Source organism: Pteropus medius, unplaced genomic scaffold (assembly GCF_902729225.1).
Source record: "Pteropus medius unplaced genomic scaffold, Ma_sr-lr_union100, whole genome shotgun sequence".
Classification (NCBI taxonomy): Eukaryota; Metazoa; Chordata; class Mammalia; order Chiroptera; family Pteropodidae; genus Pteropus; species Pteropus medius.
The window spans coordinates 68,307-73,706 of NW_024352780.1; positions in this window are offsets into that span (position 1 = coordinate 68,307).

The window sequence follows — 5,400 nt, forward strand, 5'->3', positions numbered from 1 at the left end:
CGGGGCGGGGCCTCTGGGGGAGGGGCGGGCCTATGCGGAGGGGCGGGGCCTCCGGGGCGGGGCGGGGCCTCGCGGGCGCGGAGGATGTCCTTTGCGGTGGGGCGGGGCTTCTGAGGTGGGGCGGGGTTCGCCGCAATCCCGCGCCAACCCCGAGGCCGGCGAGCGGCGGGCACGGGGGGCGGGCCTCGCGGCTGCGCAGTTGTAACGTGGGGTGGACGCGTATCGCTCATTTCTGCATCTCTCCGCCCTGCTACCGTCGTTGTTTACATCGTGTACCACAAACTGAAATTTGATGGTGCGGAACGTGAGGTTTCACCTTCAAAGTCCCCGCACTAGTGTCCCGAAGAGGGAACACGTGGCGCCCAGCGGGCCTCGCCCAGCCCGGTTTGGGCCCCTCTCTTTGGAGGGGAGCAGAGAGCATTTCCTTAGGTTCTAGAAATTAGGCTGCTGAGCTGTCTCCAAATAATATTCTTTAAAACAAAGAAATACTTGGATTTAGCCACAAATGAAGAAGACGTGTTTGGTTAAAACGTCACACAATTCAAGGATGAGTTATGCAGAGCGTAGGATTTCACATGTGACCACACCCTAGTGTCTGGCTCTTGGGGAAGGAACATTTTCAGTACGATAGAAAGGGCTGGATGGTAAGGAAAACTATGGGGATGCATGTCACAGGGTCTGTAACAGTCAAACCAGAATGTCACCACTGTAACTGGTATCCAGTAACTATTGTCAGAGGGAAAAGTAACACTGGGTATCTTATTTCAGAACTCAAAACAGTAATTGAAGGAAACATGGGCTCTGGAGTTGGGCCCAGGTATAACAGTCTTTGTACAGTTGAGCCTCAGTTGCATTATCTATAAAATGTTTGATGATAATGCCGCCTCGCAGAGCTGTTAGGATAAACAGCGGTCGTTGGTTAGGTTGAATCATGTCAAGTCGCCGGCATTTGGCCATTTTTCACCTACATCATTCAGCCTGATGTTGCTTGCATGCAGCGTGGTTCCCTTGGGAGGGAGGACTAGACCGTCATCTGTGTGGAGGGGAAATGAAGGCAAAAGTGGAGGGTGAGTTGCCCAGGATCCCACTGGAGAGGGGCAGAGAGGGACCAGGACGTCAGTTTGTGGGCTTCAGTCCTTTCCATGATCAAGATTCCCTTGACCCCTCCAAGGTGGTTCCTGAAAAAAGGTTAGTAAAAGGACAGTGTTTTCACGCCCACTTCATTAGGAATGTTTTATTTTTATTTTTTTCCTGTGGCCTCCAACTGTTCTACATATTGGGTAAGGGAACAGAACTAGGATGAGATGTTCTCCGATCACAACTTTCCAAATGTGTGAACTTTCAACTTCCTGAAGGACCCTTTTAAACCAATAGTACTTTGTTTTCCATTAAGCTTGATAATTTTATAATTTGGTGTTTTATGTATCTGCTTCAAAGTGGTGAGAAACATGGGATATCTGAATTACTGCTTCCTGGCTGTGCAATTTAGGCAAGTGACTTGACCTTCCGAAGCCTGTTTCCCTCATCTGTAAAATGAGGACAATAATGGTTGTTGTGAAACTTACATTGCAAAATGTCTGACAGAGTGAGCCGCTAATAAACGTGTTTTGCTTTGTTTCTTTTAAAAAGAATGGAGTATCTGATATCTACATCCACTTTGAGAGATGAAGCAGCTATTGAAGATTCGTGAAAACTCAGGAACACCACCCTAAGCAGAGAGGAAGGATGAGCTGGTCTTCCAGCAAAGGTGACACCACCACCTACTTCTGCTGGAGCAGCGGAAAGCAGCGCTGGCCAGCTGAGCAGGGGCTGCTGTGCTTGGGTTCAAGCTCTGCTCTCGAGGTAGCAGGCAATACCATCAAATTTGTGTTTCTCTTTATTCAAGCCACTCTTCCTATGCCTGGGATGTCTTCCCAGGAATTCCAGACTGACCTAGATATTTCGTGGTTTAAATACCTTACCTTTTATCTTTGTTTACACTATGCCTTATTGCACAGATTTTCAGCTGGTTCTTTGCTGGGGGGTGGGGGGTCATGTAAATTTTTGCCTGATTAACTTAAAACGACATTTTTTTTAAATACAATATTATTAATTGTTGCATCGTTTTAAGTTGTTTTAAATTGCCAGAGGATAATTTTAATGGGGTGTTGTATTTTTCTGTAATGTCCATTTCTGTTTTGATGCACTTCGCTTCTCTGGTCAGTCCTGTAGGGGGCAGCACTGTCCAAGTTTTGCAGCTCAGAAGGAGATGATCTGAGGCCCGCGTGAGGTTAGAACTGGCAACGGTAGCAAGTCGTCTTCCTCCAGGAATGCGTCACTGTCACCAGATGGGTACCTTCAGAATCACGTGGGAGGGCGTGGCCTGGGCTTCTGCGGCTGAGCACAGACCACTTCCTAGATAAGGAGCATCCACATCTAGGTAAAAGTGACCAACTTCAGGGGCCCACTAGGGGCCCGGACAGAGCTTTGGGGAGTCGAGGGTGAACAGTTGTCCCTCTCAGACACAAGGGAGCCCTTTGGCTCTTCTCACGATGACCAGGGTCACACGGTCGCTGTTACACTCTTAGCCGTGGCCACACCTCAGCGCCCACTGGGCCCCACGCCTCAAGTACAGGACTTAGGGGGCACCCCTGCTTTCCCAATGCTCCTTAGAGGATCCGGCCTTGCAGGTGGGGTTGCAAACCAGTGTCCTAAAACCCACATTTACATGGGCGACTGCCAGGACCTGATTTGTAGAGCTTTTGGGGGCGAGGGCTGTGGGACATTCTTTACCCCCTCTCTATGACCAATGCTGAGATGGTAGCAGCTGTTACCCGGAGGCAGATGGCCTCCATCCAGGCCTGCCCTCCTTGGGCCACAGGCAGAGGAGAGGCCTGCTGGGTGGTCGGGGGCTGCTTTGAGACGGTCTGTCCAGTGGGTCCAGCACAACCCAAGGACTCACCTAGATCAGAGGATAGACTGCTGGCTGGCTGTGGGTGACACCTGTGAGAGGGAGACTCTGGGCCACTGGACTTGCACAGTCCGGCCAGGAACTCACCAGACTCGACCTCAGGGAGGAATGCCCTAGCCAGAGACTCCTGCCTTCCTGCTGGCTATGGGGCTGGCCCAGGAAACCCTGTTCATGCTGGTTCTTCTTGCAAGACTAGCTTGTCCTAATCAGAACTGCTGACACTTCCAGTAATGCGTTTTCTCCCACTAACCCATTCACCAGGAACCTCAGCGGCTACAAGCCCCAATGATGGAACCTGGGCCAAACCAGCACTGAAACCAAGTTAAAGCATTTGTCTCAAACCATCCTCTTCCTCCTCACACAAGTAGCTGGTGTCTCGTTCTCCAACCCCACTTTCCCTCTGTCGAGGCATAGAAAGAAGGGGTCAGTTCTGTGCATTAAGTCCCAACCTTTGGGACACTGACATAATCCAGTCTCCTGGTAACGACACCAATTAGAATCATCCTGAGCCATACTGGGACCCAGGGCCAAAAGTCAGACTGCAGGGCTGGGCGCAGGTGAACAGAAGTGGTCTCATGTACACCAGCAACCGAGACCGCACACCCTAATCTGGACGCTCTGCTGTACACCGGGAACTCCAACAGGAGGGCCGAGGCAGACAAGTAGGAGGTGAGATAAGGGCCCTAACAGGAGCACTGGAAGGCCCTGGACCTTTGGGTGGCAGAGGGAGGTGCGGCTGCCCTGCAGAGTCCAGTGGGGGTGCTGTGGCGTCACGGGCAGAAAGCTGCCCAAACCAGAGCAAGAACATCTTGACCCCCTTCTGTGGTCCCAACTTATTGGTGCTGGTAAAGCCACACTATTTTTGTTAAATAGTGTGGAGTAATTTTGTTAAAGTCTTAGGAACTCAGGTTAGGTTTATAGCCTAAATTGTTTTATTACTAAGAAAGAAAGGATTTTGCTTTCCTGGGTAACTCACACCAGAGGAGCTGGGGGAACGCCGCCACAGCGGGTTTACACTCGTGCCCATTCCACCACGGGCCCTGCCAGGGGCTGTTTCGGTGAGCAAGGACGAGACATTGCTTTATATGGCTGTAAATCTGCAAATTAACTTTAAGATACCAGGGATCGATTGAGGGCCAGGGGAGTCGTTTGGTGTTGAGGTGTTTGAGATGTGAGTGTGCCTCGACGCTTGTGGGTGTGCAGACTGCGGTGGACACAACTCGCCGGCAGCTCCTCCCAAACCAGCCTCTGCACTTTCCACAGGGCAGGTACTCCTAGGAGACTAAGGCTTCAAGAAGGCCGAAGGCCACACCAGCAGGAAGCAAAGCTGGGCATCCCCCATGCTGAGCGGAGCTGAGCTGCTTCTAGACCAGGAGGGGCGGGCACTCTGGTCTCCAGTCTGACTCCCAGGCCCACTTGCTGCAAGGTGGCTGACTTGGTTCCCTGGGGGCAGCCCTGCCCACCCATGTCGGAGTGGCTCTTGCAGCACTAGCCCGTGGCTCATCTGGGGCCTCTCAAACCCTGAAGATGTCCTCAGGTCTGATGTGGGGAGCCCTCGGCTGCAAGGGGCCCAGGACCAAGTAGGGCAGACTGATGTTTACCACCTTTAGCTCCAGGATGAGAGCAGGACCTGGGACTGTGGAGATTGGAACCGCAGTGCGGCACTGACCACAGGAGACAAGCCCCCCTGCCCGAGGTCACAGAACTAAACATCGACACCCCAAAAAGGGTGCAAGGCCTGCTAGCTGATTCTTTCTGGAAAAGTCACTCAGGCTCCAGGGCAACCTCTCCCCATTCCTGCTAGAGATAAGCCATGATCCTTTGGCACTGCCAGGCAGTGCCAAGATCTCTCAGCAGCTGACCACAAGCCCTCTGCGGCAGTCCTGCCCCAGGCTGCCCAGGGGAACCTCCAGCTCGGCCTTTAGACTGGTCCATTTTCAAAACTTTAAATGCTTTGGGCAAATGTTTGATGTAATTTCATAGTATCTTAGGTTCCAGGGATGTACGGAATAATTTTCCTAGTAACTAAGCATTTATTAGTCTACTTTGGATCCTGCATCCTTTTGAAAATCTGTTGAAAGCCATGAACTCTTTCCACATGGGGGAAAAGCACACTCCTACTAATTTTCAGGAATTTGATGGCTGAACTTTAACTCTGGACAATGCATAGAACCCAGCAAAGAACCCTGATTGGCAGGGAAACAGTAGGGCTGGCTTCCCTGCTCCCCATTTCGGGAAGAGCCAGACGTAGTTTCTAAGGGACTGGCTGACAGTCAACAAGCCAGGGCCTGAACTGGAACCTGGGAGCCTCCCGGGGGAGCTCCTGCTGTGTTCTGCAGGCCAGGGGCAAGCAAGGTGAGGTCTGGGTATGTCCAAGTGAACCAGCATCTTCAAATTTGTGTTCTCTAATAATCCACAAAGAGACAAGTTTTTAGTGCCTAAGGATCAGA